The following is a 14,849-nucleotide window of genomic DNA, read 5'->3' on the forward strand; positions in this document are numbered from 1 at the left end:
AATACCAAACAAAGTGTTCTCTTTGTTCCTCCCAAGAGCTTTAGCTCCCTAGCTCCCTTGTCACCTCCTCCCATCCTCGACTCCAGAGCTTCTCCTGAGTTTCTCCCATCCTATAGAACTCCCTACCCCAATATATCTGATTATCTCCTACTCTGTCTACTTTTAGGAAATCCCTGAAAACACTTCTCTTTTGAGAAGCCTATCCTGCCTCCCCCTAGCTCATCCCCCACAGCTATTACCTTTTGTATTACTTGACCCTGCCTTTTAGATTCTAAGTTCTAATTAGCGGGGCCCTCTGATTCCTCCTGTAAGGAATTGTATTGTCTACCCTCATATTATAAAGTTCTGCATAAACTGTTGGTGCTAAAAAATCCTGTAAAATAATAATATTAATCATATGTAGATAGAAACTGATTATTGTGAAATCTCCATGTGCTTTGGGGGCAGTTTAAGAGAATGTGATAATGAATATCACATCTAAAATACAGACATGGAAATGAGCCGAGTCTAGGGAAGCATCTGGTAGCTTTGGGCAGCATAAACATATACCTCCCTTGCAAATTTAAAGGGTCTGTGGCACACAATATTTCCATGTTTATCTAACAAGGAATATAAGCATAATGCTAGGAGTCATTAGGAAACATTTAGAGACAAAAAGAGAAAAAAATGAAGCCTAATGTCTAACATCCCTAGCAAGTATTATATTTTCCCTAGGTTTGCTGGTTAAGTTCCAAGCACAGAATGACAGACTTGTAACTGGATCCCAAAGTTCACTGCTACCAATTTCGTGGCTCACTTCTCTCTCAGGGCTGCAACGTGTATAAGAAACTTCACCCTTTTCTCCTGGTCACCATACATCATTGCCATGCTCTAGGATAACAGGTTATATAGAAGGTGACTGGTGTATAAATGAGATCCAACAATGAAACGTAATTTCTGCTAATAAATATTAACTATTGGTAATTTAAAGAAAGAATGTTCAAATTTTGGCTACACAGCCCTTTTTATAGTGTATACTCTGTACTAAAGGTGAAGTAAAACAAAAACGCTGTTTATCCCAGGAATAGAATGATTATACAGTCAGTGCCATCCACCTATGTATGCACATGTACCTGAATAAAAAGTTTTCAGCCTAAAATGATCTTTGAGGTTAAAGTGGAAATTCACTCAAAAAAAAAAAAAAAAAGAACAACCCTTGCCCCCCCCCCAAAAAAAAAAAAAAAAAAAAAACAGCCCTTTTTTCTTTTACATTTATTTTTTTTTATTTTTTAGTACAGTACCCAGCCCCCTGCCTCCCTTCTTTTCTAGGAACAGAATAACAGAATAACTTGTCCATGCGCCTGCAGCCCCACATATCGCATATTCCTGGAAGCTGCAGGAGAAAATACACACAGCACTTGGAGGGCAGACCTGGTAGCACATCATTGGGGCCAACTGGAAAAACCTGGAAAAGACAGATGATATAGAAGAAAAGATGGCAGCATGCGACCAGGTGTGTGACAGCAGAACAGGGGAGTCCAGAAAAAAGCCTGGTACACACTGTATTTTTTTGTTCAACCCAGTGAGTTGTTAGTTTACCGCTATTGTGTTCTAGCAGGAGGACTGCCCCCCTGCCAGAACATACTGGCCAGCGCTCGCAGCCATTGGCTGCCAACTCTGATCGGATGTCGGTTTGGCCGGCTTCTCCCGGACAAGCTGATGTACACATGGGCCAAATGTCGTGAACCGGCCAATACTGGGATACCAGCCTATAATTGGCTTATGTGTACCAGGCTTAACAACGCTGAATTTGCTGGGCATGTGAGTTCATGTCAGTTGCGGCTAACGCAGTTCAAAGTTTAAGATGGGGGTTAAAAAAAATACCACAGTGTTAAGTTTCTCTTTCTTGTGATAAAACTCTCTAACAGAGATGCTTATCATTGCAAGATGCTGACATTTTGCATGTAAAAGAAAAGAAGTCGGGACAAAGAAATTCCATATAAATCAACCAATCCATATCTAACCAATGTAACACCAATATAAAGCCATTGAGAAAAAAAAATGAAATAACTAAGTATACATAAAAAAAAAACAAACCCAAATCTAAGTCAGTCTTACAGAGAAATCAAATCTGCAGGTGCATCCATTTATATGCCATACACCCCGTAAAATGTATGCAATATTGGGCAGTTATCTAGAATTACACATAGGAAAAAGAAGAGCATGTTTAACAATGATAGGCCATGCATTGTCTATGGACAATGGAATGAAATGTGTGCAATGGTATCTCTCTGGCTTTACAACAACCCAAATAATTAATACGGATAAAGAGAATAAAGATGTCCCTATACATTAAATTGCAGCCATTTTCAGTAATTCAGGGTGGAATTTCATGTCTGGTGCCAGCAAACACTATCAGTCATGCGCTGTCAAGGTTGGCCACAGAGAGATCTGAAAGGTTGGAAAGCTTGGCAGAAATAAGTATGTATGTCTACAGGGTGCTCTGAGGGCTTTTTTTTTACCTAATGGCAGTCATGGGAATGCACAGACTATTGCCAGTTTAACATCATTCAGTAATTAGTACAGCCAGTACCTTTATAGATAAATTACATACGGTATATATGACTGTCCATTTTAACTTTGGAGGAGTATCTAAGGGCAAATAATAACTAATAATGTAAATTTAATATGATTGCAGCGCTGAAGTAATAATAGGAAATGTTAACTATGTTACTATCCGTCACATAGTAATGGCCGCTTAAGATCAAACAGAAGCTCCTGAAGACGTGCAGTCAAGCAAAGCGTACGTTGGGCATTCCTGGTAATGGCTAGACGTCGCACTGCCATTCCCTGCCGGTTTGGCAGCCCCTTATGTAAGTTTGAAGCGCCATTTGTTTACATTGTTTTTCTTGCTGGGTGTTTGTATTGGTTATTTGGGATTATGATTAAAACTACTACACTATGATCACTTTTTATAGTTGGTGATTCCATGCTGATATCAACTGGTACTAACCCCTGGTGGAGTGGAATAGAGCAGTCCGGTCCTGCCATTTGCAGAGTGAGAGTGGTGATGCTGGATGTCATATACATGAAGCCCTCATTGCTATTCCAATAATAGACAGCATATCATTGTGGTGAGTTTGAAATTTTACCATCCAGTGAAGGATTGACACGAAGGGTGTTTTTTCAATCGCTGGTTAATGGCTGAAGTGAAGCAGTTTTGGACTTTTCTCATACTTTTAGCACTGGGCTTTATTCATTTTTGTGGTTGTGACACTTTAAATATATGGTCACATTTCTGTGGAGATGTACTATTTTTACTTCAGCGTCGCAATCACTTTAGATTTTTCTGTTTGTGTGTTGTACACTTCTCAAAAAAAATTAAAGGAACACTTTGAAAACACATCAGATCTGAATGGGGAAAAATATAATGCCGGATATCTATACTGATATAGACTGGGTAATGTGTTAGGAACACAAGGATTACACATTGTTTGATGGAAATTAAAATGATCAATCTACAGAGGGCTGAATTTAAAGACACCCCGGAAATCAATGAGAAAAAATGATGCAGTAGGCTAGTCCATTTTGCTGAAATTTAATTGGAGCAACTCAAAATGGTACTTAGTAGTTTGTATGGCCCCAACGTGCTTGTATGCATGCCTGACAACATTGGGCATACTCCTAATGAGACAGATGGCGTCCTGGGGTATTTCCTCTCAGATCTGGACCAAGGCATCACTGAGCTCCTGAACACACTGAGGTGCAACCTGGTGGCGTCAGATGGACCAAAACATACTGTCCCAGAAGTGTTCTATTGGATTTAGATGAGGCAAGCGTTGGGGCCGTTTAATGGTATCAATTCCTTCATCCTGTAGAAACTGGCTGCATACTTTCACCACATGAGGCCGGGCATTGTTGTGCACCAGGAGGAACCCAGGACCCACTGCACCAGTGCACTCCTGGCATAGTGACCTAACAGAGACCTCCAGACCTAACAGAGACCTCCCGATTTCTGCTTGCGAACAGGAGTTTAATGTTCATGTGACCGCCATGACAGCCAATCATGGCCAAAAGCCCGTCTCCTGGCATTCTAAAACCCTTAAAAGTGGCAGTGAGAGTCAGCACCAATTGGTTAATTGGTGTTGATTTTTAGGGAATGCACAAGCTTTGCTATTTATTTTGTGTTATATGTTTTAGTTTTTTGGACCATCTACATCATTGCACTGTGGTAAACAAAAAGCCTTAAACATAAGTGGTAATTCAACTGAAATCACACAAATAATTAAAATTACATTGGTAAATGTCATTAAAAAAATATTAACAACTGCTATTGGTCTATGCAGTAAGTTGTATTTAGATGACAAACCTTGTGACACTGCAAGCAGTCCTACACTGGGGCAAATTGCCAGTTAGCATTTTAGACTTAGAAGCAGATGCCTAAATTAGATATACCCTGACAAATATGAGCATGCAGCTGTGCAAGGTATAAACTGTGGAAAAAATGGCGATATTTTTGCTGGTCCATACACAGACTCCAAAGTTTAAACAACAAGTACGTGTGGCCACATTAGAATAGCTTAATTCAAATATCTTAGTTGTTTTACTCCATCATATTTTAGTGTACTCAGGTGATAGATCACAAGCGTTATTTTGTTATATATACCACTAGCAGTGTTATCATTTTACAACCATTCATTCTTCATCTATGTTGACTAAAAGGACTATGCTGTCCTTTTATTGTACTGTTTAGAACAGCCTTGCTCAACCTTTTACCCCAGAGAAATCCATGAAATAAATTCAGAACTCAGGGGACTCTGGCTAAAACCAATTCATTGGGGTTCAGTGGGAAGAATGCCCCTCAAATTGAAGGTTAGTGGGAAGAATACCCCTTTTACAGTGGTGATCAGAACGCCCCCCTTACAGACAGTTAAAAAGATCATTGTTGTAGACAGTGCTGCTGGCTCTGTCAAGTCGTGTTGGCCCCAAAATTTTACAGTCATCAACAGATGGGAGGTCAGTCAGCAACAGCGCAAGGAACGCCCTGCAAACTATAAAGGGACCCTATTGTTCCTCAGAACCCTGGTTGAGAATGGCTGGTCTAGAGTGTGCTCATTTTAGATTTACCCAATGCCCAACATTTGATGATACTTGATTTAAAGAAATCCATAAATGGATATTAGTTTCTGTTGCCATTGACTGATCAATACAACTATGGTATATGTTTTTCTATTCTAACACAAAGGCAAAAGTCCTATCAGCTTTTAAAACGCCTTCATTTCACAAAAACGGAAATGTTTCATGCATTCATGCATAGGCCATTTGGTTTTAAAAACATATCTAACCATCCCCCCCCCCCCCCCCCCAAAAATTGTAATATTTTGCAGCATAACAGGACCTAGATTGGGCGCTTTTTTCAGGCATTTTCCCTTTATTTTAACCTGGTAATCCTGAAAATATCACACTTCCTCTTCAAGGGTGACTACTGTCATGTCTCTGTTGTATCTATGAAGGATGCCATGGTAGGCACCCAGGCTGGACTTCTAATATGCCTTTCTCTGTTTATAGTTGATTTACAAAATAGGCTGTTTACTTTGCAGGGTATTTTTCGCACATTAAGAAAATGTCCCCTTAACTGTGTGAATGCTGTGAAAAATCACTTTGCAAAGAATACCCATTTAAGTGTAGCAAAAAAATATATATATTTTTGATTGCATATGAGCCGAGCTTGACTTCACCCACTAAGCTAATGGAAATTCCCTTGCAAAGTGAACTGCCAGTTTTTCGTGATTTAGTGAATCAACCCCTTTATCGCAGTGGAGGGAATTAGTATTTTACAGAAGGAAGATAGCAATGTTTGTGCTTTCTGTTTAGCTTACAGGAATTGACGAGGATGCTGCATTTATGGTAAAAGCAAAAGGTATTTTCTTTACTTGCTGAAATAGTTCTTAGCCTGAAAAATAAAAATGAATGCAGCCATCACATCTAGGGACAGGTAGGCTTCAATATATTACATTTTCTGTCCTTAGGTTTAGTTATACTTTAACAATGGGGCATATTATTTACCCCTCTGAATCTAGGTACAGCCTCCCCCGTCTATGATTTACTAATAGTCATAGTACAATAACGACACCTTCTCCAGTAACATTCATGATATTTATAATGTGGTGTATGTGAGATCAGTACATGGTCAAACTGGTAAATGGGTGATGTACGGCAAAGGATGTAGGAGATTCTGATTAAACACACAGTCCTTGGAAATTGGGGTTAATTCACTAAACTTTCTCTCATCTATTATGTATTTTTGTGTGGTAATTTTACCATCTGCGTTGGGTGATTCATAAAAAAGCAGTCTGCGTCCAGTTGGCACTGGGCTTGGACTGCTACATGTATCACTGGTCTCCACTTCTGGAAGAAGCGCCGGTGAGGGACAAGTGACTGTAGAGTTAGGTGAGTGTAATAAGGTTTAAAGTTTTATTCTAAAAAAATAGCGAAGGAGCAGTAAGAAAGGGATGGGAGGGCGTTATACATTGCCCAGAAATGGACTCTAATGTTTAGGGACTCTGGTGATCATTGTGACATTGTGAAGTTCTATGAGGAAACAGAAAACTGCACCATTCGAGGTAGTGATAAAATAACTGTTCATTAAAAATAGAGTGAATACCTATTTAAGGCAAAAAAAAAAAACAGATCTACACTATTGCAATATGTATAGGGCTTTTGGCATGAACATCTGGATGGGAAAATGTCTTGAGGTAAAATATAGATACAGTTAAAGGATATGTACACTTAAAGACAAAGTGAACTTATCTTTATTACCCACCCTCCCCCTCAACAAATGCATTTTTACCTGGATCTCACGGTCCCGGCCTCCAGCATCTTCTTTTACATTCTGGCCATGTCTGCTCACTACAACCCTACAGACTAATATAGAAAAGTCTCTAGCCTTGGGTTACATTCACATAAAGTTCTACAGGGCTAAAATGGGTTGTAAACCCTCATTTTTTTTATAAGGCCTATACTTGCTTGCTCTGTGCAATCATTTTGCACAGAGCAGCCCTGATCCTCTTCTTCTGGGGTGCTCCTGGCCCCTTCTCTTTATCGGGTGCCAGCTGGTTTCCATGGGGGCAGCTGTGCAGGCTTGTTACCCTAAGTTTCCTTGTTTGTACCGCAAAGTAACCTTGCTAGACGCAAGCAAAACAACCCCTCGCTCCCGTGTCACCGGATTTGTTTGACAGCAATGGGAGCCCAAAGGCTGTTGCCACTATTATTCTGTCTAATGAGGAGAGAGACAGCAGCTGGAGCCACTGCGCTCGTACACATCGCTGGATCGGTTTGGGCCTAGGTAAGAAAGAGGGGGGGGGGGGTCTAGGGGAGCCCTGCATCACAGAAGATTTTTCATCTTTTTCACCTTAACACATAGAATGTATTAAGATTAAAAACCGTGAAGTGGGTATAAACCCTCACATATACCCAGTGAAGTGGACAGCCTGAGATGATACACAGACAAAAAACAAATCTTGCTACATAAGTTTTATTTGTATAGCTGCTGTCTTCAGCTTTCTACACTGTTTAGAAAGTGAACATCGTGTTAGAATTTTTTTTTCCTGTTCCAGCACTGGGTGTGGAGTGTTGGCATATACTGTGTGACAGCTGATTGGAGGAAAGGCACCTCCCCCCCCCCCCCCACATAGGCAGAGGAAGAAAGAAACATTCAGAGCTGTGCTGTGAATAGACCAGCTCTCTGCTAATCTATCTCTATGTACACAAACTGCCAGCTGCTTTTATCTCCTGTGTTGGAGAACTTGTCAACAGTTATCATGCTGATAACACAGAAATGGAGCAGCAGAAGGACACGGGACTTAGGGCTTTGGAGAGAGATAAATAACTCTACAGCTATATGTGCCCAGGTCCAATTTCATAAATGAGGTTTACATCCACTTTAAGGCTTTATAACCATTTTATTGCACAGGTGCAGCAAAAACAGCAAGACCCTGTGGCGCTGGAAGCCATGTCTGTTGGATTAGGGTAAGTATGTATCTGTGAAGAGGAAGGATGGGTTGCGTGAGGTCAGTACAAAAAGGCATACAGGATAAGTGCACTTTGTCTTAAAGTGCACTTACAGCGTTCTCTAAAATAACTCATATATTTTAATGAATTGAATTATAAATATAAAAGTCATTTGCGTCTAATGTCTTTTATCTAAGTATGTTTAATGCATATTCCTTTCTAGAAATGCTGCATGTATCTAATCATGTTTGGCTTACAAATATATCAAACCACTATAAAGTATAAATCAGTGTAGCATATTGATTACATGCACCCAATTTCTTTTTCTTCTCTTGTTTCTCCTATGTTTTATATCTATCTATCTATCTATCTATCTATCTATCTATCTATCTATCTATCTATCTATATATATATATATATATATATATATAATATATACAGTGCCTTGCGAAAGTATTTGGCCCCCTTGAACTTTGCAACCTTTTGCCACATTTCAGGCTTCAAACATAAAGACATAAAACTGTAATTTTTTGTGAAGAATCAACAAGTGGGACACAATCATGAAGTGGAACAAAATTTATTGGATATTTCAAACTTTGTTAACAAATAAAAAACTGAAAAATTGGGCGTGCAAAATTATTCAGCCCCTTTACTTTCAGTGCAGCAAACTCTCTGTTTGCTGAACTGAAAGTAAAGGGGCTCTGAATGATCCAATGTTGACCTAAATGACTAATGATGATAAATAGAATCCACCTGTGTGTAATCAAGTCTCCGTATAAATGCACCTGCACTGTGATAGTCTCAGATGTCCGTTTAAAGGGCAGAGAGCATCATGAAGAACAAGGAACACACCAGGTAGGTTCCGAGATACTGTTGTGGAGAAGTTTAAAGCCGGATTTGGATACATAAAGATTTCCCAAGCTTTAAACATCCCAAGGAGCACTGTGCAAGCGATAATATTGAAATGGAAGGAGTATCAGACCACTGCAAATCTACGAAGACCTGGCCGTCCCTCTAAACTTTCAGCTCATACAAGGAGAAGACTGATCAGAGATGCAACCAAGAGGTCCATGATCACTCTGGATGAACTGCAGAGATCTACAGCTGAGGTGGGAGACTCTGTCCATAGGACAACAATCAGTCGTATACTGCACAAATCTGGCCTTTATGGAAGAGTGGCAAGAAGAAAGCCATTTCTTAAAGATATCCATAAAAAGTGTTGTTTAAAGTTTGCCACAAGCCACCTGGGAGACACACCAAACACGTGGAAGAAGGTGCTCTGGTCAGATGAAACCAAAATCGAACTTCTTGGCAACGATGCAAAACGTTATGTTTGGCGTAAAAGCAACACAGCTCATCGCCCTGAACACACCATCCCCACTGTCAAACATGGTGGTGGCAGCATCATTGTTGGGCCTGGTTTTCTTCAGCAGAGACAGGGAAGATGGTTAAAATTGATGGGAAGATGGATGGAGCCAAATACAGGACCATTCTGGAAGAAAACCTGATGGAGTCTGCAAAAGACCTGAGACTGGGACGGAGATTTGTCTTCCAACAAGACAATGATCCAAAACATAAAGCAAAATCTACAATGGAATGGTTCACAAATAAACATATCCAGGTGTTAGAATGGCCAAGTCAAAGTCCAGACCTGAATCCAATCGAGAATATGTGGAAAGAACTGAAAACTGCTGTTCACAAACGCTCTCCATCCAACCTCACTGAGCTCGAGCTGTTTTGCAAGGAGGAATGGGCAAAAATTTCAGTCTCACCATGTGCAAAACTGATAGAGACATACCCCAAGCGACTTACAGCTGTAATCGCAGCAAAAGGTGGCACTACAAAGTATTAATTTAAGGGGGCTGAAAAATTTTGCACGCCCAATTTTTCAGTTTTTTATTTGTTAAAAAAGTTTGAAATATCCAATAAATGTCGTTCCACTTCATGATTGTGTCCCACTTGTTGTTGATTCTTCACAAAAAATTACAGTTTTATATCTTTATGTTTGAAGCCTGAAATGTGGCATAAGGTCGCAAAGTTCAAGGGGGCCGAATACTTTCGCAAGGCACTGTATATATATATATATATATATATATATATATATAGTATGTATATATATATATTTATATATATATATATATATATATATATATATATATATATATACTATATTGTCAAAAGTATTTGGACGCCTGCCTTTACACGCACATGAAATTTAATGGCATCCCAGTCTTAGTCCGTAGGGTTCATTATTGAGTTGGCCCACCCTTTGCACCTATAACAGCTTCAACTCTTCTGGGAAGGCTGTCTACAAGGTTTAGGAGTGTGTCTATGGGAATGTTTGACCATTCTTCCAGAAGCGCATTTGTGAGGTCAGGTACTGGTGTTGGACCAGAAGGCCTGGCTCAGTCTCCGCTCAAATTCATCCCAAAAGTGTTCTATCGGGTTGAGGTCAGTACAAGCCAGTCAAGTTCCTCCACCCCTAACTCGCTCATCCATGTCTTTACAGACCTTGCTTTGTGCAGCTTATCTTTCTGTTACTTTGCTTTCATTTTTTAAATAGCATGTTCCTTGTCAACACATGAACTGATTGGCTCATCCTGCAGCTTCCCTCCCACTTTAAGCTCTGCTGTAAAGGGACTGAAATACACTGATACTGATTCACATCCACGTACTTGCACTGCATGCAAATAAAAAGAAAATTTATTGATAAATTAATTAACACAGAGCTGAATTAATTTGGGCCTTTTATATCTGTCTAGAGTTCAGCTTTATGCTAATGTTGTGTTTTTGTGTATTTTTTTTCCTATTGAGGACACATTTGCCAAAGATAGCGGCATATCAAACCTGAATCACCCTGCCATGCATTACCAGCCTGCATGTCCACCTTAGAGTCCATTCACACCAGCGCGATTTGTCAGGCGACTTGTTAGCCTGAAAAGTCGCGCTCCCTCGCAGTTCATTGACTGCTACATGACCCATTCAAATAGGAGCGACACAAGTCGCTCCGACTTAGAAAAAGGGTCCTGTACTACTTCGGAGCGACCTCGGAGCAACTTGCATAGACTTCCATTATGTGAAGTCCCTGCAAGTCGCTCCGAAGTCGTGGTGAATGGGAATGCGCAAGTCGCCCCCGAAATAGTACAGTGTCGTGCCGCCCCAGTATGAACCGAGCCTTAAAGTGATTGTAAAGGTTTGTTTTTTTTTTTTCTTTAAAAATAACAAACATGTCATACTTACGTGCCCGGTGTAATGGTTTTGCACAGAGCAACCCAGATCCTCCTCTTCTCGGGTCCCTCGCCGACTCTGTTGGCCCCTCCCTCCTGTTGAGTGCCCCCACAGCAAAAAGCTTGCTATGGGGGCACCCAATCCGAGCCACAGCTCCCTGTGTCCATTAAGACATGGAGCCGCGGTTCAGCCCTGTCCCACTCTCTCCTGATTGGCTAACTGACTTTTAATGACAGCAGCAGGAGCCAACGGTGCAGCTGATGTGTCTCAGCCAATCAGGAGGAAGTGTCCTGTTTACATTGCTGGACCAAGATGGGGCTCAGGTAAGTATTAGGGGGGCTAAGGGGCTGCTGCTGCACACAGAGGGCTTTTTATCCTAATGCATAGAACGCATTCAGATAAAAAAACCTTCTGACTTTACAATCTCTTGAAGGAAAAAAATCTTTTAGGACTTACTGTGCCCCCTCCCCCTCTAAACACTTACCTGACTCCGGAATCTATCCAGAGCTGTGCCTGACTGCAGTCTACTTTCCTCTCTCCCTCTTCACACAGGGACAGAAAGGCAGCAGCAGGGGTTATTGGCTCCTGCTGCTGTCAGTCAAATACTTAAAGGAGGGAACCGAACCATGCTGTGCATGTCAATAGATGCTGAGCCCACAGGTGAGCCCCCATAGAAAGATGCTTCATATGGGGTGTAACTAGAAAAGGAGGGGACACCAGAAGAGGAGGTTTTGGGCTGCTCTGTGCAATACCTTTGCACAGAGTAGGTAAGTATGTTTGTTATTTGAAAAAAACAACTGAGAATTTAAGAATTTAGAATCACTATAAGCAGCCCCCAATTTCAGTCACACCTAGAACAAATTCAGAAAATGTGTTTTGCAGACTTATTCTGGGTCAATGACTCAAAGTATTTCTAAAGGCTATTGATGAGCATGATAGTCAGGCACTGTAGTTTTCCCAAGGGGAGGTCAGAAATGGCAGCTTATTTCTTTTAGTATAGTGGCCACAAAGCAGATACACATAGGCAGCCCCCTTTTGTGTATTTTGTGCTCTCTTTCAACAAAACTAGCTTTCAGTTTACAGCACTGTTATGGTGGTTTCCTGTAAACCCGAGGAAAGGAAACATTACTCAATCAGACACACAACTTTCACATTATAGCCTATATAGTTAGAGCCTTCCATTCAAAAGCCAGAGCCCACTGGATTGCACAGAGCATCCTTTTTTAATAAGTGGATATCTTCATTAATCCAGCTGCCTGTCACGGGGGCTAGGCTTGAAGCTCAAGTACAGTGCCATTATCAGAGTGATTAATAGAGAAGTTCAGGAATCAAAAATAACAAATAGTTAGGCCCCTTTCACACTGAAGGACTGATTGGGTCAGCCTGTCAGTTTTTCAGGCTGACCTGGTCGGACCATCCATTTCTCTCTAGGGAGCAGAGTGAACATGTGCCCACTGACACCTGCCAACATCAAATCTGATCCTGACGAATGGGGATCCATTCCCCATCCGTCCAGTGGCTCGGATTGGATGACAGTCAGATGGAAACGGACAGGCAGCCCGTTTCCTTCCAACAGCCTATAGAGGACAACGGACCTGTCATCCACCTGCCCAGCAGGGATCAGCAGAGAGATCCCCTGCTGAGCGGGCAGACTCCACCAGTGTGAAAGGGGCCTTATAACTGACATAGATGTCTGCAGTACCGATCCCAGCTGTAGCTGTTCCCTGTCACCTCTACACTGAGAACTGAACGATTAAACACTACTAATCGCTCAGTTCTCAATCTTCACAGAGCAGTCCAGGCATCTGGATGGATCCCAACATTAAAGTTGGGATCGTTCCAGAGCCTGCACCAGCTGAGTGACATCAGCCGACAGCAGACCTTAGCTTGCCGTTGGCTAAAAACAGGTCACAGATATGCAGACAAAGTGCACTCCTGAACCCACAGGAGAGGTAAGGCCTAAAGAGCTTTCGCCCTACTTCTCCTTTACAGAGGAAGTAAACTCCCCCCTAATATTTGTACCTATAGGTAAGCCTATAATAAGGCTTACCTATAGGCACTGTAAATATCTCCTAAACTTACACCGTTTAGGAGATACTTACTGAATACTGCGCCAATGACGTCATCAGTGCATGCACTCTGAAGGAACAGCTGCCCATGCTGTTTCTTCAGAGCCCAGTGTCATAACCGGCAGCTCCCAGGCGCATGCGCAGGAGTGACGTCATGTGGCTTCTGCCATTCACACAGCTGGAGTCTGCAGACCTGGAAGGAGGACAGGTGAAGATGGATGCAGCTTTCAGCAGGGATGACGAGGGCTTAGTTTGCAGGTAAGTGTCAAGTAGGCGATGCATACTAGCACATGATACCATTACTAGCAGATTATACCTTCACTTTGCAGGTAAGAAGGAAAAGAAAAAGCCGAGTTGACTTCCTCTTTAAAGGAATGGCTTTACAAAGTTGAAGAGGGGAGTGCCAAAATGCATGACTTCATTCTTGTCACAGTTTAGCTGAAGGACATTTTAAGTCATCCATGTCTTTATGATACAGATACAGTTAGAAATGAATAAAACAACAAAATTATAACATGGATTTGCATGGGTGTATATCTGAGTATCATCAGCATGAAAGTGTTAATTGAGGTCCGTGATCTTAACAGCCAACCAAGTAACATGCACTGTATATGCTAAAAATGTAAGGGACCAAAGGTAGAGCCCTGAGGTACACTGTACTTAACAGGACCAATTTCAGGCTGAAATCCACCAAGCAAGACAAAGCAATAGTAAAAAACTTTTCAAAGCAACTTCTGAAACTCCAAATATGATTTCAACGTGAGGCAGTATAATATTCTGATCTACAATGTCAAAGGCAGAACTGAGGTCAAGAATAAGAAGAGATAAAGAGTCAGAATCAGAAGTTATAAAAAAGGTCTTTAGTGACTTTGACCAAAGCAGTTTTTGTGTTGTGCAGCTGTCGAAAACTTGATCGGAAAGGTTCAAACAAACTTTATACAGTCAGGTGATTATCTAATTGAGATATGATAGCACATTTTAGAAACTTAGCAAGGAAGGGTAGATAAATTATATACAGGTCAAAGGTTGTTTAAGTTGAGAAGAGCAATGTTTTGGGTTTTTTTTTTGTTTTTTTGATAGTGGTGGGTTTGAGAATCATTGGTACAACACCTGTGCTCAAGGAATCACTTACTATATTGAGATCAATGAGGCAGAGAGAGCTAAAGTAAAGCCCCGTACACACGTACCGATTGTCGGCTGAACGATCGGCCGTCTTTTTCCAGGGCTGTCGTGTCTGTTGAAAACTGCAAAAGACTGCACATGAATTTTGTCGGCCAACAACAGCCGACTGCAGAAGTGATGTCATGTGATGGTTAACTTTCCTTGTCTTTTTTCTTTTCTGAGCATGCCCAGTCTTGCAAATCTGCTGTCTGTCGGCCGAAATCTGTACTGACTGGCGAACAATCGGCCGTTCTGGTGTTGGCCAACAAAAATTTTAATGCTTGCACGACAGATTCTGTTCGGCCGAAAATGCGCTGTCGGCTGTCGGAAGCATCATACTAACAAGCCTACAATCGGCCGATCGGTCGTCGGCCGAATATTTACGGTCGACAATCGGTACGT

This window comes from Pelophylax lessonae, assembly GCF_965119305.1.
Source record: "Pelophylax lessonae genome assembly, chromosome: 3".
Taxonomy (NCBI): domain Eukaryota; kingdom Metazoa; phylum Chordata; class Amphibia; order Anura; family Ranidae; genus Pelophylax; species Pelophylax lessonae.